This window comes from Rhinichthys klamathensis, unplaced genomic scaffold, assembly GCF_029890125.1.
Source record: "Rhinichthys klamathensis goyatoka isolate OS25496 unplaced genomic scaffold, OSU_Roscu_1.1 h1tg000088l_1, whole genome shotgun sequence".
Lineage (NCBI taxonomy): Eukaryota > Metazoa > Chordata > Actinopteri > Cypriniformes > Leuciscidae > Rhinichthys > Rhinichthys klamathensis.
This window is the reverse complement of record NW_026606628.1, coordinates 678,375-687,764: the sequence shown is the minus strand read 5'-3', so window position 1 is coordinate 687,764 and position 9,390 is coordinate 678,375. Positions and strand designations below refer to the sequence as shown.

General features: G+C 36.7%; 1 long non-coding RNA gene across 1 annotated transcript; it reads right to left on the bottom strand.

The window, feature by feature from the left end:
* Window positions 1-983: 983 nt before the first annotated feature.
* LOC130085735 (uncharacterized) lies at window positions 984-2,128 on the bottom strand. Its single transcript, XR_008807164.1, has 3 exons — window positions 1,901-2,128; window positions 1,168-1,260; window positions 984-1,052 (listed from the first exon to the last, which is right to left on the bottom strand). It is a non-coding gene; the product is annotated as an uncharacterized LOC130085735 (long non-coding RNA).
* Between the last annotated feature and the right edge of the window lie 7,262 nt (window positions 2,129-9,390).

Genomic DNA, 9,390 nt, shown 5'->3' with positions numbered 1-9,390 from the left:
GTTGTAACAAATCCCATAGTGTGCTAAAAGAGGAACTCACCTGTTCTTGAATTATCTGACAGTCGGAGCCTAAATCATCCTGATCATCTTCTGCATTATTCTGTCGTGTGTGCGCTTTCCTCCTAAACACCTACAGAAAAATTCACATGTGTGATTACAGTGGTTCCTGTTTTCATTCATTGCAGCCCCTCTCTTTCCAGTCTATCTGTAATGTTCCGTTTTCTCCAAAAAGCACAAGTGCTCTGATTGGTTGGCTGGACAAGTGTGTTGTGATTGGTCAACCGCATTGAGTGTGTTTCAGAAATGTCACGGCCCTAACCATAATCACGAGTTTCAACAATAACGCAACTCAACCAGGCCTCGTCCCCTTTACGGCGGCAGTGGCTCAGTGGTTCATGTGGGTTGTCTACAAACCGGAAGGTTGGTGGTTCAATCCTCGGTTCCACCTGACCAAGTGTCGAGGTGTCCATGAGCAAGACACCTAACCCCAGCTGCTCCCGACGAGCTGGATGGCGCCTTGCGGCGTGAATGTGAGGCAAATGTAAAGCGCTTTGGTGGCCATTGGGTCTGTGAAAGCGCTATATAAATGCAGTCCATTTACCATTTTACTTTATTGTGCATTTGCCTTGGGCAGGGATTTTTAAAATGAGGAATACTCTGACGTGTCCGTTCCTGGAAGAAAACTCAAGACTACAATGGAGGCGCTTCAGGGAGTTCAGAAACAGTGTGCACTGATCTAGAGAATAACTCCCTTTGGAGGGACTTTGTGCTCTGTAACTTTGCAGAGTTTTTGACTTTTTTCATGCTCAAACAGCAACATTACACACTAAAGAAAGTTGAAAATGTAAAAGAAATAGAGAAAGTCATAGAGATTCGGAAGGACTTACCTGTACATTATTAACTAGTTTATCGTCAGAGCCAAAACAATCCTCATTCTCATACACCTCTTCTTCTTCTTCTTCTTCATTTTCTTCTTCTTCCTGTTCTTCTTCTTCTTCCTGTTCCTCCTCCTCCTCTGCATTAGTCTCTGCGTGTGTTTGGACCTTAAAAACCTACAGAAAGCAGCATCTCACTTTTTTTGTGATTTTTCATAAAGACATGATCCTGCAATTCCCCGGAGAACAACGTTGATTTAATATTCAGCTGTATACATGTAAAAAGACTCACCTGTGTCTTCTGTAATGTTTTATTGTAGGAACCTAAAATATGCTGCTTCTTCTTAGCATTCGTTTTCTCTGCAAGTTGACTGACCTTAAAAGCCTATAAAAAAACACCACACAAATATGGTGTGATTTTCACAAAAACAATTACCCTGAACAATTCAGGAGGACTCATAGATCATCAACGCTTTCTGGCCGAAGAAGTTGCAGTTATGATCAAAAACCTAAAGAAAATGTCTGATTAGTTTACATTGCAAAGTTCTTGTGTTTTTGCCATTGCTCTGCACAATGTTAAGGATCACACAGGATGAAAAACTTCTCTGGTGCCAAAAAAGCACTTAGCAATGTCCTTGAATCAGACTAAAGACTAAATCAATGTAACAATAGATTGCACCATACATGTTGCTTGATTTAATAACAACTACTGGTCAACACATGCTGTGCTTCACACTGAGGTATAATAAAAAAAAAAAATTAATTCAGAAGAAAAGCATGCTGACTTTGTCTGCGTAATGGAAATCTAATTAATTTGGGAACAGAACTGGCTTTGATTCAAAGAGATTAATCTGACTTTGCTATATTGAGGTGGAGTGCACTGAACTGTAGTTCATGGTTAATTCCTTTTCTCTCACTGTGAAATATTTCATACTAGATTATAAAAGTGTCTCTCTGACTCTCAGCAGATATAGTGAGATGTTTTGTGATCCAGGCAGGATGGAAAGGTTTGCTTGAGGTCATACCTTATGACTAGAGTCAAGCTGTTCCATGTTAGAAGTAGTTTCTTCAGATGTACTAGTGGCGACCTCTGCAAACAGAAATAGTATGTTTCTGCATGACTTTTTAAAGGAGTTAAAGGGAACACTTTAGTTTAGGGTCCAATTCTCACTATTAACTAGTTGCTTATTAGCATGAATATTACTAGGATATTGGCTGTTTATTATACTTATAACGCACACATTAATTCCTTGCATGACCATATTCTCCATCCCGTAATACTACCCAATAACTAAACTTAACAACTACCTTACTAACTATTAATAAGCAGTATTTAGGGGTTTATTGAGGCAAAAGTCACAGTTAATAGTGAAAATTGGACCCTAATCTAAAGTGTGACCAAAAAATGTATACTTTTATTCAGTCAGGAAGGATGCATTCATTTAATGAAAAGTTACAGTAAAGATTCATAATTTTTCAAACTATTTCTATTTCAAATAAATTCTGTTATTTTGAACTTTCTGTTCATCAAAGAATGCTGAAAAACATCATGTTTTCCACAAAAATGTTAAGCAGCAGTACTGTTTTCAACATTGATAATAATAAGAAATGTTTCTTGAGAAGCAAATCAGCATATTAGAATGATTTCTGAAGGATCATGTGACACTGAAGACTGGAGTAATGATGCTGAAAACTCAGATTTGCCATCACAGGACTAAATGATCAAATATATTAAGAGACAAAAACATTTAGAAAAAAATCTTACAGATAGTAGTGTATTCTACGTGACTCAAGAATAATTTGTGTGGCTAGATGCAATAAGAAAGATAGCCTGTGTTCATTAAAATGGAAGTCATTCTGTATCCTTGGAGGTTCATTACTTACAAGTTTAGAAATCGTAATTGCCATGTAATATGCGGTCAAGTGATTTTCTTTGGAATGAAATGGACTCACTGCACTATTTTGTCTTCTTGACAAAGACAGATTTTTTTTTTGTGCTAATTCAACAAAATAAAAAAATGAAGAGTAAACATTGCACATTAGGTATTTAACTGATACTTTGTCTGTAATTTGTCTTTATCGTATCAGTTGAAATAAACCAACTAAATGAATCTCAATCAACTGTAAACAAGATGGCAAAATAAATTGTACCATCAACATTCACAATAATAGATTGTTATGATCAATACCAGTTTTCTTCTGCCACAAATCTTGACACACACCTTGGAAAGTCAGGTCTGGTAAATCTCCCACTGGTAATTATGACTTCATGGTATAGTGCTCAGCTTATAAAAACAATCATTCTGACATGACATGAATGCACTGAGTTGTCGCAAGACTAAAGTTTAGTATGCTTGCGTCGCCTCTAATCACGTGGATGAACCTCATGGAAAAGTGCTGCATTCCACCAGGGGGCACAACTAACTTAGGCCTGTCCCAAACATGATCGCTCACAAAAACCTCAACAGCACATGACAGCCAACATGAAAATGTATTTATAATAGTATGTTTATATGTCTAGTCATTTCTCAGTCAAATCTTTTTGTCTGAGAAAATAGTTCTGAAGTTACTCTGCGGTTTGATTTAGGTTGTAGAATAGCAACCGCAGCTTCTCAGTTTGCTACTTGTTCAATGTATTTTGCTGGCACGGATATTCTCACACAAACTTTTGAATGCCAGATTTCTGTCTTCTGCATTAAACCATGAGACAGCGAGCATGTTCAGTGTCCTGCTGTAGGATCCGCAGTGTTTTCTTTGCCTATAGTCAGGACACAGAGCGGCCAGTTATTTTGCACCCCTGCACCGGTCACTGATGGTTTATTTTTCAGCAAGTCTGTCTGCTTTAATGGGTTCCAGCGCTGCTTTGATGTCAATGAGGCAAAGAAACGGGTGTGTGGAGGAGATAGACAGTACGAGGGAGCGAGTTTAACTGAAGGGGGATGGAGAGAGCCTCACATGTTCGCCTGTAAGGCAGTGTGAATGCAGCAGCGACCCCGTTCTCAGGAGAGAAGGGCTGCATTTGGTTCCACATTCTTGCTGTGCGCTGTGAGTGGGACCTCTGCTCTGTCTCTCCACACCCCACTCACCTTCCTCGCCCTCTGATCTTACCCACCCGGCCACTGCAATTATTCATCCTGCATGACACAATTCCTGCCAAAAAGCAACATGAATGCTCTTCTGCTTGCTTTCTTGTCCTCTTTTTTTCTTGATTTTGTCTGTCTCACTGGTCACTAGATTTGTTTTAACTGGATTTGGACTTCTTTCTACATATAAAATATAATATAAAACATTATGTCTGTCATGACAAGTCTCTGAGAGATTGGCATGGTAATTGATATGGCAAAGTGAATGTATTTGGTCTTGGCGGAATAGATGTGCTACGCTGCTGCTGTTGATTATTGCTGCTGCTGCAGAGCAAGTACATAGACTTACACTCCTGCCAATACATTCACAGACGTGCTGTTTTGAGCATGTAAGATATGCTGCTGCACATATAACATACATGAAATAACCAACGCTCGCTATCTCACGACCAATTCGTACGAGTGATTAAAAGGTGGCTAATTCGTACTAATTCATACGACCTCACTCGTACGAATTTGTACGATTTGTCTAAACCCACGTGATGGGTAGGTTTAGGGGCGGGGTCAGGGGTAGGTCATTCGTACGAATTCATACGAATTTGGTAACTCGTAAAATATGTACGAATTAGCAAAAATCGTACGAATTTGTACGAGTGAGGTCGTATGAATTAGTACGAATTAGCCACCTCGTAAAATTCGTACGAATTGCCGTGTGATCGGGCTGAAATAACCCCCGTAGCAGATCTATACAGGTGGAGCTGGGGAAGGTGGAGGGTTTCTGAAGAGCGCTGTAGACTGACTGCTAACTGCAAACCATGCCAAGTATTTGAATGTTGAGCAGCAAGCTCATTGGTTGCTGATGCCACGGCAACCAATCAGCTGCGTTATGTAGATAACGATGTGATTGCTAACAAATAGGGACCAATCAGCCTGCGCCATCTAGAGTTTCATAACAGAACTTTGTATAGGCCTATGTCAATTGTTAGTTACCTCACTATTGCTACTAGCAGTTGAGGTCAGCATTAAATCAAAATGGACAATTCTTATTTTTTATGGAATATTGCAGTATTTATTATAAATGACTTATCCATGCACATCATTATTTATTTATTTATTTATTTAAATTCATGTGTCCTCGTAATCTTTAATCAAAAATGACTTCCCCTCTCACTTGCAGTGACTTCTCTTTTCTGATGCGTGTTTACTGGTGAGAGGGCGGGATCAACCTGTCACTCAAATTACATCACAGCAACAGCAAATCACAATGATCCAATCAATTCCCAATGGACAAAATCAAGTCCCGCCCTACATTTTGTCTTGTTGGAGAAGCCGTTTAACTTGGAAAGATGTCCCTATAGGGAAGAAAAGACTAGTGACTTCCATTTCATGCCGACTTTAAACTGATCACACTTATCCTTTATTAAATATGAGATTGTCTACTATGTGTGGATTAATGTAGCTCATTATTTTGATCTCTCAATTTTTTTTTCTCCACAAAAGACATTCATGTATAAAAACCTGCACAAAATGTTCTTTAGAAATCCCAGTCAGCGGAAGTCTAAAGGGACTACAATGTTTTTACTATATCAATGTTATTTGCGATATCAGCCTTGGGTCAAAATAAATAAATGTTTCTACAAATGGTACTGAAAATGTACACTTAATTAATAAGCTTCACAAAGCAGGCGAGCATTGCTGCCTCTTGTTTTCACATTTCTTCCTTCCCTTCTGCTGGTGGAGGGTCCATCTGTAATGAACGCCACCCGTCTCCAGCATTCCAGACACCCCAGAATGCTATGTGGCACCTCTGAACACTCCTTACTATTTTCAGCAACCAACTTGTTAGCACATTGTCAATGTCCAGACAGACGAGCATAAAACATCCCAGAATAAGCACAAGGACACACGTATTGGCATTTGGTTTTAGGTTAACGTAAAGAGCTGTCTGCAGCACTAATGTTAATGGATGAATAGCTTGCTGAAACACATATCTGGCTGTTTAGCTAAAACTTAGCTTTTGACTGAAATATATCAGTAGGGGATTTACTAGAACTTAAAGAAAAATTAAGGTCACACATTTTTTATAAGATGTTTTTAACTACTATGTACTTACATACAAAAAAAGTACAATGTATTTATTGTGTTCATGTTGTATTGCAAGACACTTTTGCTGCTATTGAGGTGGGATACGGGTAAGATCAGGGACAGGTTTTGTGGCATGGGTAAATTTAAGAATGGGTTAAAAGGTAAGGGAAGGGTCAACTGTAGTTATAGATGTAATTACAAAAATGAATTACTGATGTAATTACATGCAGGTAATTATAATATTATAAGTACAATGTAAAAACATGCATGTACGCAATAAGTGCATTGCACTACACTGTAAAAAATGATTTTATGGCAAAGTAAATAAAACAGGAAAAATCATTTATCTTTGCTAAGAATAATTTTGTAAAAATGAAACCTTTAGAATATTAAGTAAATCCTAATTATATACTCAATTTTTACTTGTAAATATTATACATCCAACAGACAAGTAAATTTGACTTCTGACTCTCTGACATATTTACACGCATTAATTAAGTACTTGAAGCAAATTTTTTAAAAAATCAAGTAAAATTTACGTCATTGAAGAAAGGAATCTGCGCATGCGCGGAAAGAAGAAAACCGTTATTGAGGAATTTGGATTTCCAATCTCCACTCCATCTGCTCTCAGGTAAGCAACAGTTAAAAACTGCAGTATATTACGGATTTTTAGATGTAATTTATTCAGTAAATGTAACTACGATCAACCAATGTGTTTTCATCACTTAATTCTATACATTTGAAAAGTTTAATATTCTTAATGACAAGTTAGCTTTCGACGCGTTAGCAACAGGCCTATTTTTTCCTCAGTTTTAAACTTTACGTTTTACACAAGTAAATTACGCCTAAAAACCATGAATATGTTACTTAAATCATGATCTTTTCGTTTAATTTGTTATTTTGTGTGCAATTTTCTTTATAGATGACAAATATCGTGGCTACGAATTAACAATAGGCCTAACCGAACGCGAATTTAATTATTTGCGCGAGTAGATTACATACAAAGTCAATGCAAAGACGCATATAGACGCATCATTCGCGCCGGGCATCGCGAATTGGGCGACGCGTTTGCCGCGAACGTCTTCCGCGCAAGTTGAAAAATTTGAACTCGAGCGGAATGTTCAGCCGTCTAACTAGACGCGTTAAAGACACCATAAAAGTGAGCAGGTTTTCGTTCCCTCATCATGCACAATATAATTCATTCCTTCATTCATTGACTAAATCGTGCGTACTATCTATTAAATGATCCCTGCTTTTACTAAATGGTGACCACGTTGTAAATAACAATAATTAGTTGCCTTATTTAAATCAAGACGAGTGAAAAATTAGAAACTTAGGCATAAGTTACTCTCAAATTCCTAATTCGTAGCCATGATAAATAAATGTATCTGCATGCTGTGTGCATTAATGTGAAGAAATGGCTAGGAGAGTGAGGTCATGCAGGATGTTTTTAATGTTTTTGATATGATTTGGCATGAGTGAAATGAATAATGTGAATGCAAATTGATTAACTTTTAATTTAAAAGTATTTGCTGTTTACTGATTATTGTTTATTTTTTCTCTTTTCTTAATTTCAGGATATTTCTCAAATGTATTCAGTCCTTTGTGCCTTCGTTGCTGTAAACCGGTTGAGAGGGACAAAGAGAGAGACCGAACAAGCTGAATTGTGTGTCCAAAGTGATCTTTTAGATGCTTATTTCTTAATAAATTACTCTAAACTGCACATTGTCACTGTATTATTTTGTCACATTATAAGAGTAACATTTAATTTAAAATAATTACCAGCACTGCATAAAACAAGTAAAATGTATTTAAAATATCAAATGGTTTTACTTAATTATATTAATTACATCAGATTTGTAAGTAAAAATTACTCAATATAATTTAACAGGTCAAGTTATATGTACTTTTTCACTTTGTTAATTTTACTCGGCTTACTTAAGTAGATTTACTTAATTTCCATAAATGTGAAATTTACTTGAAAAATATCAGTGCAAAAACTTGCCTTATTAAAATTGAGTAAATTCTACTTATTGTTTTTCTCAGTGACTACATGATTAATTTAAACGTTAATACTAGTAGTTAAAGACACCCGTGGGACCGAAATTAAACCGATAACAAAATAGTACTCTCGCAGTACCATAGTACAATGATGGTATCAGATAGTTATGCTGCTATGGTATTTGGATATATATCATTGTATGGGGATGTTGCCCTCGTGATGATAGCCATTTGCTCCAACAGTCTTTATTTAGAAAGTGTCTGTTTCAGAAGGGGCCTGGATAGAGGAAAGGGGCGAATGAAGAGAGCGCTTACATGGCGAGCCGATGGAGGAGGGGGTTTGGTGGGCCAAGGCGGGTCGGTGGGGGTTGAGTTTCTGACCAGTGACAGGATAAAGGAAACAGAGCAGCTCCAGAGGTCGGCTTGAGAAAACACAGCCTCTGTCAGTCACACAGACTCCTGGGCCGGGATTAGGCCTCAGCCTGGGGGGGGATCAGGTTTCTCTGTCCGGGATACCTCACTGCTGCAAACCACTACCAGATGTGGAGCAGCCAGCATGAGAGCGGGAGGGGGCGGCGTGTGCTTTATATGCATAGTTGTGTGTTTCATTGTACTGTACTATTTTTACTCATATTTTGCTTGTTAGGGCCCATATGAGATGAGTTTGAGGATGGGATTAATTTCTTTAAAAAAAAGTTGGTTATGTAAAAATGCAAATTTGCTGAAAGGATCTTAAGTGAATCCATACCAAGACATCTACAGCTACAGATAAACTCATATATAAAAGAGTAGCCAAATAATAGAATTTTACAATGAATGTTATTATATTATACTATATTATATTATATTATACCTGATTATTAATACTGCATCATATTTTTATATGAATATTATTAACAATTATTATTAAAATAATAATATTAATATATACACTACCATTCAAAAGTTTGCGGTCAGATTTTTGCTAAAATACTTTTATTCAACAACAGTGAAGATATTTATAATGATTTATATTTAAAATAAATGCTGTTTCGTCAAATAATTAATCTTTTTTTTTCTATTTATCAAGGAATCATGAAAAAAATGTATCATTGTTTCCACAAAAGTTTTAAGCAGCACATCTATTTTATTCTTTGATTATAAGAAATGTTTCTGAGCAGCAAATCAGCATATCAGAATGATTTCTGAAGGATCATGTGACACTTATGTAATGATGCTGAAAATTCAGCTTTACATCACAGGAATAAGTTGCGTTTTAAAATATAATTAAAACAGAAAACAGCTATTCTAAAGTGTATAAGGTTTTCTCTTTTTTTTTTTTTTTTTTTTTTTTTTTTTTACAAATA